We start from the raw sequence: 19265 nt of genomic DNA, 5'->3' as shown, positions 1-19265 counted from the left end.
TTGTCTTAGGTCTTCATGTGATAAAAAACAAGGCCCCTGATGATAAGGAGAAATTCTTACACCTGAAAGTTTGTGACCTGCTCTTTTTATACCTTGGAATAATAGAAACAAACCCTCTCCCTTTCCAAGACTTCAATTCAGTGGGAAGACATGGCACTTCTTCAGATAATAACAAGAGAAGTTTCCATGTAGATGAAGTCACTTATTTTTTATGATATAATTGCTTCTGGGATGTAAAGACCAGGATATTCTAAGAACAAAGTGCTCTGAATGTCTATAAAACAATGGCGTTCCACCGGTGCTATCCAATAAACTTTCTGCAATGAAGGAATTAGTCTATGTCTGTATTCCCCAACACAGTAGCCACTAACTACTAGCCACTTCCAGTTATTGAGCACCTTAAATATAAAGGAATTAAATGTTTTATTTCATTTAAGTTTAGTAAGCTAAAAATTAAAATCTAAATAGCCACATGTGGCTAATGGATACCATGTTAGATAGTGCAATGTAAGCAATGCTTTTGGGCCTGTCACTTGAGCTGTAGCTTTCCCTGATCTATGCCAAAGTTATTCCAGATACACTGCTCCAACAAAACCAGATTCCACAGTGATAGCCTCAATCTAGTCATGCCTACCAGCTACCTCTGATGAGATTTGCATGTGTGAAGAGTATAATGATTACACCTATCACAAGGAGGTTTCATGATGCTGGAATCTAGACATGCATCAACTCTGCACATAGAACTTCTGTGTTTGAAAATAAAAATTTTCAGAACTATGGTATCCTTTTTTTATTTTTCCATGTTGGTTCACTAATGCTACACATGTTGGCAAACTATTTTCATTTCCTAGAAAGGTTCACTAATACTGTAGATGTTGACAAATTGCTTGGTTCCTGAACAATATAAAATTTGTATACATATATACACACACATATATAGATATGTATATATGGAAATTTTATATCTGAAAAGTAAAATTGAAGTCTTAAATCATATCTGAATTATTGGCTGCAAATAGTCTGGTGATCTGGGAACAAACAGTCCAGGAACACCCATATCTCCAAGACTACGTTTTATCTTGCATCTCAGCTTTAACTGATCAGACCATTTAAGCAGTCTCTCATGATAAGTATTTGCTCTCTGCTTGTCTTTCTTCCTGTGCTTAACCATCAGAACAAATGGAATAAAAGATTCAGGGTGATGAAATCAGTGAGATGAAACTAAAACGTACTGCTGAGCTGCTAAGTAGAAGGGATGAACTTCAGGAAAACCCTTGAATGGATGATAAATTAAGAAGGTTGAATTAAGCTTATTGAAAGATGTGTCTGCAATGACATTAGTTTCTTGTTTCTTAATGACTTGCTCTAACAGAAATGTAGTCAAGGGATCTTTTTCTTCCCTTGGCTTCTTGCTGTCTGCCTCTCAACAGGACTAGCTCTCCTCTGAGCATGATGGGGGCTTTTGTGGATGAAGGCAAAATTTTGGAAGGCTAGATTTTTTAAAATGTAGTTTTCTTAGAACCTGAACTGATTAGAGAAGTAAATGAGAGACAAACTGCTGCCGGGCTCTGAATAGAAAATGATCTGTGAGTAAATTGAACAAGCTGGGATACAGTAAATAGGCAATTAACATTCATTTTGGCAAATCTGCACCTGTTGGAGCTGAACATACAAAGGGAAACATGAAGGGGAATGACAGAGAAGACCTGTCAAACATCCTAGTATTAAAATATATTAATTCCTGAAAGCTTCGTGAAATATGAGTGGAAATTATATAAAGCTGCAAATTTAGCCAGGCCTCAAGAAAGATATAATCCACAGTGAAATCTTGTTTAAGTCACCTTTTCTCTTCCTAAGTTTGGAGACTTGCGGTGGATTCAGTGCTGTTGATAGTATTGGTTTGGGTGGTTGTTGTCCTCAGGGGTTTAGAAAGCCCTGATAGATCTTGTTTGGGACAGGATTGTTCACAAAGAAAATTACTCATTCTCATGTCCTTCTGCTATTACTTTTCCATTCTAGAGGAACTCCTCACTATCCCACAAAGACCCACTGCCTACAAGGAGCCCAGGGGAAATGTTAGAAACACACTTTGTAGCTTCACTAACTGTTCTTGGGAACTGTGAAGTGTGCCATGTCCTATATCTTTACATTATTTTCCTTAGGATTCCTTTTCTGCCATCTAAGATCTAAACATCTCTGATAAATCCAATTCCTTGGATGTATGACTGATTTTTACAAGATTTGGCTCCATTTTTACAGACACTTCCAAAGATGATTCCCTATGACAAGCTGCTATGCTAAACCCCTATTAACCTCAATATTCCCTGTTGAGGCACCTGGTACAAGAGGCGGAAGAAGAGACCCACAGCCAGCAAACGAGACATGGGTTTCTATTAAGGACTTTCATACAGGAGAGAGAGTCCAGTGGTGATGGGCTGGACAGGAGAACCCCCTTTCACAGAGAAATGGTCCAGTGGCGGCAAGCTGTACAACATATCTGCCTTACAAGAAATCCAGTGGCAGCAGTCTGTACAAGGGATATGCCTTACATATGGCCCAGTAGGGTGGGCTGGGCAGGAAAATCGCAACTGCTTGCAAATAGCATGCAGTTTACATAACATTTTCACTTAACAACTTAGTGACCTTAACGACCTTCGCCTGGCAACCATCATTTGTCCCAAAACTCAGGGCCTCAATCCCCTATACAGCCCATGTTCCACTGGACAAGCCGGGGGCTCAGACATTCCTCATAGAGAAAAAAAGAATCTCCAGGTTGGCCACTCCCTGATTCCCTAGCTCAGAGAATACATTCAGGTGTGTCTGCCAAACAGGGTCATTCTAAGTGTCTGCTTAATGTATTGCTCTCAGGTGCTTTTACCCCACACAAACATAAAATGAATGTTTGGAAGTTTAGGGCCTAGTGGTCTTTATAGAAGATATCCTGAAGCAGGTGGCCATTTGGCTTTTGTTAATTGCATGCATCAGGGAAGGAGCTGCCTTTTCATGAGAGTCCTCTGTGACAGGAAACAATCTAAAAAGAACTCAAAGTATAAAGATGGTTTAGAAGGATTTGCCTCCTCTAAATACAATTTTGATAATTAAACATTTCTCTAATTCTAAAATTATTTTATTCAAGAGGCAGAGGAATAAGCTGGAATTACCTTCTAAGACTATTATTAATGATTTAAGACAATGTATCCCAATCTATACTCAACAGAGTATTTGGAAATGCTAGTAGGTATTCTTATAAGCAAGTAACTTTTAAAAAGTTATGTCTTTTTACTCTATCTTTGAAAATTAATGATGTCTAACCCAATGAAATTTACAAGAAAAAGCACACCCCCATCTTTATTATTGCACAGTTTGTATAATTTTGATTTAATCTGTAGTTTGGGGCAGAGTTTTATGCACTCTCTTGCTGGGGAATTATTTTCATTGTCCACAAAAAGGGGAACTAAAAATCCCAAATCTTAAGTATTCTAAATAATAACTGCCTGCTCATCCAACCCAACAAGTAACTTCATTCCTAGTCTGAGTTCAATGATCACAGTCTCCAACAGCCTGGTTTCCTGGCAGGATTAGCCTCCTCCAGCATCCCTTCTTTCCTAGTACCACAGCCTCGTTCAGAAGTAAAGTATAAGTCCACAACTTCTTATTCTTGTCTAGCTGTAACTTTGTACCCATTTACCAACCTTTCCTGTTCACCTAATAGGGTAACTAGAGCAAACAACAATATAGTATATGTTTCAAGATCACCAGAAGATAAGATTTGAATGCTGTCATCACAAGGAAACGATAAATGTTTAAGCTGATGGATAGGGTAATTACCCCAATTTGAATCATTATACTACATATACATGCACTGAGACTTTGGATTATACTCCATGAATATGTACCATTCTTATGCATCAATTATAAATTAAAAATTAAATTAAAAAAGAAATGAAGTGTTAAGTCAGTTCTTAAACGTATTCACCCAGGGATTTTTCACTTGATCACACAGGTGTCCAGTATAGGTATCCAACACTAAGGAAAACAAGACTAGACTCTTAGCAATGCTTATCCCTGCAATTCCTTGAAAACAGCCCTACTGAAAAATAGATCTTTCTTATGTCTTAATTTTGTTAATTTGCTTCAATTACTTCATAGACCAGCTTGAGCTATTTGCTTCCTAAAGTTTAACAGAACCTAACACAACAGAGCCCTTTTCTTTTTATATAGCCTCCCAGTCATGAGGTTGAGGTTTTTCTTTAATAGTTTTGCTATACTGAGAAGTTTTCCTATACTGAGGAATTTCTCTATACTGAGGAAGTTCTGGCTGCAGAGACTAAAATCCAGCAGCATTTTATTGCTGAAGATGGCAACATGACCCTGGGACCTAAGAGAAGCAGTGGAGCAGCAGCCCCAGGAGAGCTACACCTGACACATTCATGAAACCCAACTGGAAAACAGGAAACTGGAAACACCTAGAAGCAAAGAGACAGGTTCCCAACTATACATGAAGCTTTAATTTCCTCCTGACTGGCCTCCCTCCTTTCAATATTGTTGCCCTCTACTCCATATTCCTCATATAAACCAGAGTTAGCTTTTAACAGAATTCCATTTCCCCACTTCCCAGCCCCATATTAAATTGCTAGAGCTGCCCTAACAAAGCACCACAAGCTTGATGGCTCAAAATAACAGTAATTTATTCTCTCACAGTTCTGAAGTGTAGAAGTCTGAAATCAAGATGTCAGCAGGATTGATTCCTTCTAAGGTCTGTGGTGAACAATCCATTCTATGCCTCTTTCCCAACTTCTGATGACTACAGACATGCTTTGCATTCCTTGGCTTGTGGATGCATCACTTCAATCTCCCTCCATCTTCACTTGGGTTTTCCCCCATATATTCACATGGCTGTCCTCTTATAAGGACATCACATCATGCTAGAGTAGGACTCACCCTACTCCAGTATGACCTCATCACAACAAAGCACATCTGCAACAACCCTATATCCAAATAAGGTCACATTCTGACTTACTAGGAGTTAGAAATTCAACACATTTTTGTTTGGTGTACACAATTCAATATTTTTTCCCAGTCAAAATCCTTCAATGGCTCCCATTGTGTTTAGGATAAAATACAAAGCTGGAATACATGGCATTTTATGATGTGGCCCTTTCTCTTTCTCTAGTATCATCCCCACCCACATTCTGAATTCCAGTTTTACACAACTGCTTACTGCTGCCTTGTATATATTGTATTCACTCTTGCTTTATTGCATGTCATAATAATGATAGCCGATGTTTATATCACACTGCTATGTATCAGGCACATGGATAATACATTAATTTTTATAACACTATGAGGTAGGTAATTTCATTTACTACCATGTTGCATAGAAGGAAATTAAGACCAGAGAAAGTAAGCAAATTGCCCCATGGGTAGTACACAGCAGAGGTAGGAGAGGACCTAGACAGCCTGGAGCCAGAGGTCTTGCTCTTAAAACTATGTTATATGGTCTTTCAGGCAGATTGGTGAAGAGGCAATCAAAAGAAAACTACTGCTCATTCTTTAAAATTCAGTTTAGTAAGCTCTTTCGAAAAACATTTCCTTGGCAAAGTGGCTTACACCTGTGATGCCAGCACTTTGTGAGGCTAAAGCAGTAGGATTACTTGAGAGCAGGAGTTTGAGACCACTCTGGGCAACACAGTAAAACCCTGTCTAAGAAATTTTAAAAATGAGTCGGGCATGGAGGTACATGCCTATAGCCCCAGCTACTCATGAGGCTGAGGCAGAAAGATTGCTTGAGCCCAGCAGTTTAAGGCTGCAAGGAGCTACCATCAGGTCACTGCATTCCAGCCTGGGTGACAGAGTGAGACCCTGTCTCAAAAAAAAAAAAAAAAAAAGAAAGAAAGAAAGAAAAGAAAAGAAAAATGTTTCCTCTCATTTCAAATTTCCTGTCTCTCTTCTCCCTGCCTTCAGTCTGATTTTTGTACCACTTATATATGTTCTCTGATCACATTGTATATGTAACCTGAACAACTTCCCAGAGGCCCATGTGATTATGTGATTCAATCTCTACAAGGAGGATCATTAAAACACACACACACACACACACACACACACACACACACACACACACGACCCAGCAACCAAAAGTAATTAAAAATAAACTCTATTTTTTACTTGTGACTTGTCAAGAACACAAACGCAGATACAGTTAATAATCCACAATTTTCCAAAGTCTCTATGCTGGACAAACTTAGCCTCTCATTCCCCAAAGCAGTGGCAGGGCCACTTGCTCAATTCCTCAAGTAAAAGAAAAAAAAAAACCCAATACTCAGACCACATGACTCGTTCCCTCTCTTTGTTCATCACATTTTAATTTCACCCATATTTTATCTTGTAGATTTTCTGGTGTTTGTATATTTTTCTACTGCAGACAAATCTTTAAGGGATCACTCTCATGTTGATAAGCCTTGTCTCCATCAACTTCTAATAAAGAATGTATCATATATTATCATTCACTACCCAAGTGTACTTTTGTCCAGTGCTTTCTCTCATGTGGGAAAACTTAAGTGACCATTAACTCTCTTCCTAATTAATTTTAAAACTTCAGTTTTCAATCAATTCAAAACTAAGTCCAAGCATCAAGCTGCTAACAGTGATAATATGCATTTACAATTACGTATTTCAGTTAACCATAAAATCTATTATTACACTAATAAAATGTATGGAACTCCTTAACCTGCCAGGAACTCGGGGCAGCTGCAACATCAGCACTTGCCATTTCCCAGTTGTTCACAGGCTGTGTAAATTAACGTGTAAAAGGAGTAACACAAAGTGTCAGGGTGCTATTTTTGCATAAAATCATGGTATATTTTTAGATTAAACACTAAATGTCCACGCAAGCCCTTAGGTTATAAGAACATAGCAATTCGAGAGCTATATACCACAGCAATGTTCAGTGTAAAAGCACAGTGGAAGTTTTTTGAAGTGCTTGATAGTAGCCATAATTAATAGGTTCTCCCCTCACAGACAAAAAACTGTGTTCACATAGCAAAAGTGGGTGTACATGTTCCACGCTGTATACAAAGTAAAACTTATGAGAATGGTATTTCTTTGTGGGAGGAGATAGGCATCTTGTACTGTTGGATAAAGTGCTTGAGGCAATGGCTGGTATGAAGTGCTCACTCATGGTAGCTAGCAGCACTGTGTTTGTAGAATTAATACACCTACAGGTCTTTCCAAGTGGAAACAAAAGAGATCTGGTACATAACAAAGGAGGAAACAGAAGCCAAGACCAGAGCCAGGGAAGAGCCTCAGTTAACGCAATAGCAACTGTAGCATGAACAAAAGCCAGTGGGATATCTTGATTCCAAAGTTGTGCTGCTAGGTAATGAGGGGGATAAAGCTGAGCTGAAACTCTGAGCAGAGTCTGTTCTTAATTTTTCTGTTCTTCTTTGGCTTCACTTAGTTCCTTTTGGGCCATGTAGAACCCTACCATGCCCCCACCTCCCTCCCTCTGCACTCACCCATGCTCTGAGTTCCCTTGTCCATCCTCTGCTTGTTCTGTTCTGAATGCTCTCATCCTGGCTTCTTTCATCCCTCCCACCACCATTTATTCATAGATTCTGACTTTTCTTCCACCCTTCTTATCCACACATACAAATTTCTTGCTTAGTACAGATTACCAGTTATGCAGAACTTCTGGGTAACAAGTTTTTTTATCATTTACATGTGAAATGGTTGCATTTTATTTGAGAACTGGGATCCTGAAGGCCATTCCATTTGAAGTATGCATTTATAAAATGAATCCTGTCAAATGATGGGAGATATCTCTGTTTACCAGCTAAAGTGGCACTGCCATGTGGCAGTAACAATGTCAACACAGCTCATTTCGCCTGCCAACTTTCGGATTCTGTGATTCTTGAAAAAAAATTAAAGTCAGGCATTTGCATAACTTTGTACTATGTTCATAAAAATCAGAATCCATTCATATTTTAATTGCACAACTTTGAATTTGCGTATTTCACAGTTATATTCATGTGACTATATATTACATGATAGTAGGGCTATTCATTTCAGAGATAAATTGAAGTATTGGAAAGATCTCAAGTAGGTCTCAGGAAGACAAGAACAATAAATATCTGTCCATTTACCTGAGATGTGTGAGCTATTCTTTTATGGAAATGATTGTTGACAAGGCACATGACATGATTCTGGGAGTGACTAGCAAATCAGTGAGAGCTACGACCTGCCAACTTTCAGGATGACATCCAAGAGGCAGTAGTCAAAATTAAACCCCTAGCAGAAACCATCCTTACTTTTATATAAATTGATAGAAATTCTCTACAATTCCAGAATTTCTAGAAAATCAAATAAAGAAATATTTTCTTCAAACACAAACAAAACTTAAGGATGAGGCTCTTAAATAATTGAGCTCCTTTCCTGGTAAAGAAAAAAAAAAAAATAGCAGCAAAACAGTGGTATGTAATTGCAACAGAATAGCCATTCAATTTTTCCATGAGAAGTAGAAGACTATTCTGTTACTTTTTAAATTCTTCCTCCAAAATAATTAACACTTACTTGTGAAACTTATAACAGCAGAAGAGTATATTTCCCCCTTTTATGCTGCTATTTGGAAGGAGACAGTGTATCATAAAGTAAGAGCTACACTGACAATAATGATCTTATTTATCCTCCTATACCACCCATCATCACAAATTTTTATGCAAACTATTTTTATAAGTGCTGTGGGCTCAAAGATGAATAGTACTTTATCTTATTTTGGTCCTAAAGGAACTCATATAGCAACAAATAACAATGGTACACAACTAAGTTCCTGTACTTTAAGATAATACCTTGTGCCTCTCATCTTATTTACAAGAGAAAAGTTTAGGAAGGAGAGTGGTTAACAAGAGAAATTCAAGAAGAAGCTTCAGAAACATTAGACGGAAACTTTAGAAAGTTGGGCCAGATATTTGCATTCTAGAATATGCTTTGTAAAATAGTTTCACATCATTATCTCAAATTTATTTTCACGTTAACCTTGCAAGATAAATAGGATGGTATTATTATTATTTTTTTGAGACTTGATCTTGTTCTCTCACCCAGACAGTCGCGATGGTACAGTCGCGATGACCATAGCTCACTGCAGGCTTGGACTCTTGGGCTCAAGCAATTTTCCCCAAGAGCTGGGACTACAGGTATGTGCCATCATGCCAGGCTAATTAAAGAAAAAAAAAATTTGTAGAGACACAGTCTTGCTATGTTGCCCAGGTTGGTCGTGAACTCCTGGCCTTAATGGATCCTCTTGCCTTGACCTCCCAAAGTGCTGCGATTATAGGTGTATGCCAACATGCCCAGTGTGAGGATGGTAGTATATTTCAAATTTACCTGTTAAATAAGGAGAGTTGTTACCAAACTCATAGGGAAAAACAAAAAACAAAAACAAACAAAACAAACAAACAAACAACAAAAAAACACACAGAGGTTAGATTCAAATCCAAAGCTGAACTCCAGAACCCATTCTTTCCATTAAACCACAGTGGCTTTTTAGAAAAATGAAAATGTGGGAAAGGAACCAGAAAGTAATCAGGCTACTTCTGACAGAAGAAACTGAATTATCAAAGACACAGTGATTTCTAACATGTGGACAATTTGTAGAATTTGAAGGAGCCTGGAATGATAGATCACAACCAAATCACAAGTGTACATTTAACTTAATTTGGTGATCAAAGGAGAGCTATTCAGTCCACAAATATACAAAGCTAATGTTTGTTGGAAAACCTACTATACTTTAGAAATTATTTTAGGCAGTAAAGACGCAGAGGAAAAAAAAAAAAAAAAAAAAAAAAAAAAAAAAAAAAAAAAAAAAAAAACCTTGGTCTTTGCTATGAAGATGCTAACAAAATGGTGGAGAGACATATATAGAAATATCTATACTACTTCTCTTGGAAATTCCCATAATGAACATAAACAGAAGTTGCAATTAACAGCATAGGAAAAAGCTCTGCTAAATCTGTCTGGAAATGTTGAAGGCTTTTGAACAAGAGAGTCATTAGTTCTAGGGTACATGTGCACAACGTGCACAACGTGTTACATATGTGTACATGTGCCTTGTTGGTGTGCTGCACCCATTAACTCGTCATTTGCATTAGGTATATCTCCTTATGCTATCCCTCCCCGCTACCCCCTCCCCACAATAGGACCCCGTGTGTGATGCTCCCCTTCCTGTGTCCAAGTGATCTCATTTGAACCTGGTCACAATACGTGAAAAAGGTAGCACAGATCAAGGATTGGTGGCCTAGGCACCAGTATTTGGTCACACAGCTCAGAAGATTCAAGGAGGGCTGAGAAAGAGGTAAAGTGGTATTAGGTTGGTGCAAATGCCATTACTTTTAATGGCAAAAACAGCAATGATTTTTGCACCAAATAGAAGTGGGAATTGCAATAAGGAAATAGTTTTGAGACTGTGTAGGGAAAAGCAAAAGTATTTGAAACTATCTGTGAGTGTAGCGAGATCATATAAAAGCTAGAAACTCTGAGGGGTGGAGAAAATGGAATCTCAGAAAAAGACAGATATGGTGGAGACAATGGAAGGGTTTACTTCAGGATAGTGTTGAGTTAGAGGCAAGACTTTAATTCAGTGATTTCCATGGGACATTTGGAAATGTGGATGTACAGTTTAGGAGGGAGTTAAGAGTACAGAACTCTATTTGAGTCTCACAGTTAAAGGTATAAATGTGGAATAATATCATTAAGGGAGATCTTGTGGAGAGAACAAGCTAAGAACAGAAACCAAAACAAGAATAGATGGTGATAGGAATAAAAACCAAGAAAATTTAGTGTTTTCTGAAAAAAAATCCAAGTGAGCTTCAAGCAAAGGATGAAAAAATGTTTTAAAATATTATGGAGAGGTCAGATACATAGGATTTGGGTTTAAAAGTAGTTTAACTTAGTGAGTACAGAATCATGAATGACCTTTAGGAAGGTAGTTTTAGTAGAACACATGGGAACCCAATTGCAAAGGATTAAAGAGGCAGTGGTGGTTAAAAGAAAAACCAGCTGCTCTTCAGTGCAATAAAAGACTGACAGAAAAATTGCCCTGAACTGCACTTACTGAGTATCTTTCTTAATACATTCAGCAAAACAGAAATACCAGACTTGCTTTCATACCATTGGATATTAGTAGAAGAAAAGCAGCCATGCAGAAAGGCCGCCTGGTAATGACCTGGTCCTGATGCTGCCACTGAAAAGTGGCTGATCCTAGGGTCAGATGGAAGTGAGAGAAGAAGTGGAGAACTTTAGCTAGAGAAGAGATACTTATTATTTGCATTTTATTTTCAACCCTATTTTTAAATCTTTGTCCCCTCCAAATTTTGGTTCGCTGATGAATAGCTTTGATGGCCCAACCACAGATTTTCTTTTCTGAGTACTTCAATGGTGTGATGAATTAAGTGTCATGTTCTGTTGTTGTTTGTTTGTCTTTGTTTTGTTGTTGTTTGAGGCTGGAATTTCCGTATTAGTTTTTGTTTATTTGTTTGTTTTTGAGACAGAGTCTCACTCTGTCACCCAGGCTGGAGTGCAGTGGTGCCATCTCGGCTCACTACAACTTCCGCCTCCTGGGTTCAAACGATTCTCCTGCCTCAACCTCCTGAGTAGCTGGGATTATAGGCATGCACCATCATACCCGGATAAACTTTGTATTTTTCATAGAGACCAGGTTTCGCCATATTGGCCAGGCTGGTCTTGAATTCCTGATGTCAGGTGATCCGCCCGCCTCAGCCTCCCAAAGTGCTGGGATTACAGGTACAAGCCACTGGGCCTGGCTCTTATTATTAGCTTTTAAAGACAAAGAGGAAGAAGGAAGTATCAAAGAGAGTGGATAACTGATGCATTAAGGACAGCAGGAGAGCTAGCTAGAAATAATGAAATAAAGGCTTAGGGAAGGGTATTTAGCTTTGAGGAGAGGGAACAAGGGAAAACAAGAAAGATTCTGTGAAGATAGTAGAAGATTTTGATACAGAGAAGAAAGTTGAAAGAATGCATATCAAGAAACTTTGACCTTGATTATGTAAGAGTCAAGATGACCTGCAAAGAGATGAAGTAAGAATCAGGAGTTGGAGATTGAGGTCCTCAATAAAGGTTTAAAGTAGTCTTTGAAGTGAGAACAGAGCAGCATCCAGTACCCTCAGGAGGCATCCATTTGAGACTCTGAGTGCACTCTCCAGGTTGAGGCCAACAGATACAGAATCAATATGCCATGCCCTGAATCCCTAAAGTTCCGTGGTTCGTTTGTCTTCTCGTGTTTTCCCCCTAGCATCTTCAGATAACTTTTCTTTTAAAGCCCACATCAGACTTCCCTTACAAAAAAATCCAAAAATCATTCTTGCATCTGTGTTGCAAATCTTTGTTTCCCTACAAGTCAGAGAGACAACAGTATTAGCTCTTTTTTCTGTCACAATTCCTTTTGTTTCTGTTGCTGCATAACAAATTACCACACAGCTAACAGCTAAAAACAACACATTTATTATTCCACAATTTCTATGTTTCAAGAATCCGGGCACAATTTACCTGGATCCCCTGTTTCTGGATTTCTCACAAGGCTGCAATCAAGGTGTCAGCCATCATTAGGATCTCATCTGGGGTTAACTAGGGAAGGGTCTGCTTCCAATGGTCTGCATGTGGTTTTTGGCAGGATGCAGTTCCTGGCATGTTGTCTGATTGAATGCCTCAGCTCTTTAGTGGCTGTTGGTCAGAGGCTAGCCTCAATTCCTTGCTAAGTGGGCCTTACCATATGGCAGCTTACTTCATCAAAGCTAGCAAGGGAAAGAGTCAACAGACAGAGCCTACTAACAATATGGGAGTTACAATCTTATGTAATGTAATCACAGAAATGGTGTCCCATTACCTTTACTGTATTCTATTGCTAGAATAAAGTAACAGGTCCGGCCTGTGTTCAAGGGGAGGGATTATGCAATGCATGTCCACCAAAATGTGGAGATAATTAGAAGGTGTCTTAGAGTATGTTGCCATAGCTCATCTATCATAAGAGAATAACATTCTCTATGTAGCAGCAAATTGTCCTAAAGACTCATAAAGAAAGAGAAATGAGAGTGGTGTAGGCATTTGAATTATGAATTCACACATTTAATACTATGGAAGACAAAGTGGAATACGCAGGTAAGCAAGAAATTTTATTTCAAACATCTGTATGTTGACACCATGGGACATCAGGTTCCAAGGGTAGTTTAAATTCAGGAAATTGTAGATTTAACCATTTATACTTATCTCTTCTTGATGAGGAATAGAGATCTGTCTTTTCTGCAAAAGAAGTGTGCTGATGAATAATTATAGCAAGAACAAAATTTTTAAATGTAATTTCTTACCACTTGTTTAGCATAAACAAATTGAATTCAGTTAGAAACCTGCATTTATTTATGTATTCATTTCTATGGAAAATAGTATGGAGATTCCTTAAAGAACTAAAAGTAGATCCACCATCCAATCCAGCAATCCCACTACTGGGTATCTACTTAATGGAAAATAGGTTACTATATGAAAAAGACACACGGACACACGTTTATAGCAGCACAATTCACAATCGCAAGAATATGGAGCAAACTAAGTACCCATCAATCAACAAGTGGATTAAAAAAAGGTTGTATATACATACCGCAGAATACGACTCAACCATAAAAGGAACAAAATAATCTCTTTTGCAGCAACTTGGATGGAGCTGGAGGCCATTGTTCTAAGTGAAATAACACAGGACTGGAAAACAAAAATCTGTATTTTCTCACTTATAATCTGGAGCTGAGCAATGAAGATGCAAAATTGTACACAGTGATATAATCAACTTTGGGGACTGGGTTAGGGGAGGTTGGGAGATAGGTAAGAAATAAAAGACTCCATATTGGGTACAGTATATACTGCTTGGGTGACAGGTGCACAAAAATTTCAGAATTCACCACTGAAGAACTCATCCATGTAACCAAAAACCACCTGTACCCCAACAACTATCGAAATAAACATTTTTTTAAAAAAAGAAACCTGTGTGTAAATGCTGGATGAAAATACAAACTAAATGAGTGGGGAACATACTGGATGTCAGTGGTTTTACATATATACTTATTCAATTATTAAAACTTATATTTCCTAATCTTTCTTAAATATCACAAAGTGCTATCTGTTTTTCTAAGCTACAAGGACAGCCATCTCTATAGACCAACACTAGTAATAAGAGAATAATATGTTATATTTCTCTTCTGAGTTCCCACTTCTACCACCCTTTTCCTAGAAAATCACAGTCAGTAAACACCTAAGATAAATACTTTTGATCTCCCCCCTCAAAACAAATATATATATATGTACATATGTATAGATATATTTTCCCAGAAATCAATTAAAAAAACAAAGAAAGAAGAGAAAAACTAGAGAACAGAAATTTACAAAATTTAAATAGAAATTCACAGAAAGAGAAATACAATTTAGGCAAGAAACATTTAAAATATATTCAATCTCACTAGTATTTAGAGATATAACATCCATAACAAGAGGCAATATTTTTCAACTGTTATAGTTGAATATTATAAATATATATCTATAATAGTACATACTAATATTACAAATGTAATAAATATATTGATGATCTCCAGTACTGGCAAGTTTGTGGGAAAACACTATTCTTCTATATATGAAAGAACAATTTGACAAGATTTATAAAAATTGTAAATGTCCAAACCTAATTGACACAGTTATTGTACCTCTTAAAATCTATTGAAATCTATCCTAAGGACATATTTTCAAATACACCCCACCTCCCCCCGACACACACATACATATTTTGCTGCAGCATTGCCTTTGACAGTCAAAATATGGAAATCATCCAACTATTCTTCAATAATAAAATATTAAGTAAATTATTGCATAGAAATAAATGGAATGCAATGTAACATTTAAATAGAATGAGGTAGCCATATATATATATATGTGTGTGTGTGTGTATAATTGTATGTATGTGTATATATATGTATACATATGTAGTGACAGAGAAATATTCCAAAACATAATAAAATTATTAACAAAACAGTTTATAATATATACAGTATACTATGTAATTATATATGAGTCTCTTTATGTATAACATATACTCATATACATATATAAAACGCACAGAAAAAGTGTGAAGAGACAGACACAAATGCTTCTATGGCTAATTATATTAATGAAGTTAATTCTGGGACAGCTGTGGTGATTGAAGAAGAGGATAAGCAAAAACTATGATTTGTTGTTCTGTATGCATCTGAGTCCTTGAGTTTTTAACTGGCAGATGTTTATGTATCACATGTAATATTGAAAGTAAGAAAATTGTGTTTTAAAAAAAATAATTTGATAGTGACATTCAGAGTAGACTGAAGCCTGAATATTTTTCAGAGGCATAGCTGGTCCTCTGCTTGTTAGCTAGAGTAAACAAATCTCCATCCTTATGGATCTGCTTAATTAGAACAGGAGGTGACAGCAAGAGGAAGGGAGGTTCTCTCTCTGCATGTATCACGTAGTAGGAGTTATTGTTTGTAGGCACCAAAACAGACAATGGAACTGTATCCTACGAGTTCCATGATGCTAGATGTGTATGACTTATTATTCAGCTAAAACATCTAAAGAGGAAAATAAGACCTCGTTGTCAACTCTGATTTATATTCTCTCATTTCACAATTCAATGAGCAAGTCAGGTGGGTATTGCCGAAAACTGGTTATGAATTTCACCCAAAGACATATAATTGTATTTGTATTCAAAGTCTCAGTTTCATTCGCTTCACTTGATTTTTATTTTTAGCCCTTTTCTTCTATTTAATTTTTATTTATGTATTTTCTTCACTCACTCGGACCAGAATGACAAGAGGTAGCTGCCTAATATTTAAGCCATTTTTCATGCGTCCCTTTGGTTCCATTCTGGGTCTCTTTTGCACTGCTCTAGAAATAGGTGAGCTGCTTGCACTTCCCACCCTCTCCCCAACACCATATCTATTCTGAGCTACTAAGCCACTTTCAGTCTCATCTAGAAGGTAAATTTTTACTCTCCACATCTGGAAGCAAGGGAAATAAAATTCAGAACATGTTTGGCTTTCGCTATAATTTAGGCTCTACTTCTACTTAAGAAGTACGATGATTCAGACCTCTGTTGGAATTGTGCCAGCCACAGGAATTAAAAGGAGTTTGTCAACTTATGAATCAGCAGTGATGTACCACATCTTTCGGAAACAGTACTGTTGATAAGACCCGGGGAAGTGGGACTTCAGAAGGGTGCATTGGTAAAACCTAACCATATCTTTCTTCTCAAGAAATAGGCCTCTACAAATGTATCTAACCACATAGTTATTCATGCCCCCTTAGCCAGTTATTTAATTCTGTAAATATCCTTAAAAGAAAAGAAAACAAAATGTGGGAAAGGCATTGTGCACTAAGATGACCACCGGGCAGTATTTATAGTAGTAAAAAACGAAACTCCTTTAGACTGTGATAGTAGGGTGACAATTTCACAAATACGTGGATTCAGTCTTACAGTGCTATATAAAGATTAAAATGACTGGTAATGAAAATGATTTAGCAATGTGAAAAAGGCTTATATTATTAGTGAGCAAAGAGGATGCAAATTAGTACATACACCGTGGCTAAAGTAATACAAAAGAGATGCATGGGAAATAGACCAAAAAGAAACAAAATAATATATTAAAAGGAAAAAGAAAATATCATAATCATTTAAAAATTTTTTTATAGTATTTATATGCTTTCTGATTAAATGCTTTTATAAACTAATAAGGCATAGTCTTTAAAATGGTTAGTTTCTTTTAGGTAATCAGAAAGCAGGAGTCAGGATCAAACATCCATATGCTAAATCTATAATCTTCTCTATTTATAGTTTCATATTCCGTTTTTCCTACCCTTTTCTCAACACACACACACCACACACACTTCCCATTACACACATACACACACCAATAGGCACACACACTTCCGAAAAAAGAAGACAGGTGTTGCAGAAATTCGTGTATTTTTCTAGTCATTGTGTGAATTTCTAGCAGGTTTAACACCAGGTTGGGGTCTTGTTCTTCCATCCTCGTTTTTTCAGAGAATAATCATTTCTCTCTGCATCACTCTTTTTGGCAAACTCCAGCATTACAGACATCTGAAGTGACACCGTCATTACGTTTATACCCCAAATAAATAACAAGATACGATCATCTCAGGCATTTTATTACCAGCAGATCTTGAATAATTTTTCTAAAAGCATGGGATTGGTTATAAGATTACAGAGATTAATCTATTGTTTTTAAGGTTGCTTAAATGCCCCCAAAAGGTGATCACTTGCCCATTAAATCTTTAACAAAGAAGATGTCATAGTATCTGTCCTAGTCTGTTCATGCTGCTATGATAAAATGCCTGAGAGACTGGGTACTGTATATATAATTAAAATGTATTCCTCATAATTCTGGAGGCTAGGAAGTCCAAGACTGCAGCACTGGCAGGTTTGGCATTTAGTGAGCACTAGGTCTCTGCTTCCAAGATGGTGCCTTGTTGCTGAGGCTTAGAGGGAACAAAAGCTACGTCCTCCCATAGCAAAAGGGCAGAAAGGCAAAGAAGGAAGGCTGAGTTCCTTCCAGGCCCTTTTGTTTCAGTCCTTTTACAAGGCACTAATCCGTTCATGAGGGCTCTGCCCTTATGAGTTTACCACTTCCCAAAAGACCTTACCTCTGAAAACCACCACAATGGGGACTGAGCTGCAACATGAATTTTGGAGAGGACACATTCAAACCATAGTAGCATCCCACAAACATGCATGCACATGCATGCACACACACAAATACACACACACACATACATACAGTGCACAAAGTTTTCTAAACAGCTTGAATGGCTTTCTAAGTGACTAAGGAAAGTGTAGGCATGCCCTAGGTTTTTTTTTTTTTTTTTTTAATAGACTTTTATTTTTAGAGCAGTTTTAATTTCACAGCAAAATTGAGCAGAATGTACAGAGATCTTTTTACATACCCCTGCCAGCACACAGGCATAGCCTCCCCAACTATTAACATCCTCTGCCAGATTGGTACAGTTGATATAACTGCTGAAACTACACAGATATATCCATATCATTCAAAGTCTATAGTTTATACCTTAGTCTATTTGGGCTACTATAAAAGCATATCATAGACTGGGTAGGTTACAGACAACAAAAATTTTATTTCTCAGAGTTCTGAAGGCTGAAAAGTCCAAGATAAAGCCATTGACAGAGTTTACAGCCAGGTTCACTCACTATTGCAAATGTAATGGATTTGGACAGATTTATGAAGACATATGTTCTCTATTGTAGTGTGATAGAGACTAGTTGCCCCCAAAATCCTCTGCGTGCTTCTTATTCATCTCCACTTCCTGTGTAATCCCTGGCAACCACTGATCCTTTTACTGCCTCCATAGTTTTGCCTTTTCCGGGTCATATAATTGAAATTACACAGTATGTAGTAGCCTTTTCCAACTAGCATATCACTTAGTAATATGCATTTAAGTTTGTTCCATGTTTTTTCACAACTTGATAGCTCATTTACTTTTAGCACTAAATAATATTCCACTGTCTGGATATTCCACAGTGTATCCATTTATCTACTGAAAGGCATCTTGGTTTCTTCCAAGTTCTGGCATTTATGAATAAAGGTGCTATAAACATCCATGTGCAGGTTTTGTGTGGAAAACTCCTTTGAGTAAATACCAAAGTGTGTGATAGCTGGATCCTATGGTAAGAATACATTTAGTTTTGTAAGAAACCACCAAACAATCTAACAGAGTGGCTGTACCATTTTGCATTTCTACCAACAATGAATGAACGCTTCTATTGCTCCACATCCTCACAAGCATTTGGAGTTGCCAGTGTTCTGGATTTTGGCCATTCTAATAGATGTGTGGTGTTATCTCATTGTTGTTTTAATTTGTATTTCCCTGATGACATACAATGTAGAGCATCTTTTCATATGCTTATTTGCCATCTGTATATCTTCTTTGATGAAATATTTGTTAAGATCTTTGGCCCATATGATCGATTGTAGATCCTTCTTTTCTAATGATATATGCATTCAATGCTAATGATTCCATTCTAAGCACTGATTACTCAGTATCTCACAAATTTTGATAAGTTGTATTTTGATTTTCATTTAGATCAATTTTTTCTCTTGAAATTTCTTCTTTAACCCATATGTTATTTGGAAGTGTGTTGTTTCATTTCCAAG

At 37.2% G+C, this 19265-nt stretch overlaps 1 pseudogene; it reads left to right on the top strand.

The window, feature by feature from the left end:
* Nucleotides 1-4434, top strand: part of LOC111544173 — a 183739-nt pseudogene extending 179305 nt beyond the window's left edge.
* The last annotated feature ends 14831 nt before the right edge of the window (nucleotides 4435-19265 follow it).

Source organism: Piliocolobus tephrosceles, chromosome 7 (genome assembly GCF_002776525.5).
Source record: "Piliocolobus tephrosceles isolate RC106 chromosome 7, ASM277652v3, whole genome shotgun sequence".
Classification (NCBI taxonomy): domain Eukaryota; kingdom Metazoa; phylum Chordata; class Mammalia; order Primates; family Cercopithecidae; genus Piliocolobus; species Piliocolobus tephrosceles.
Note: the sequence above shows the minus strand (reverse complement) of the source record. Positions and strands in the feature narration are given on the sequence as shown.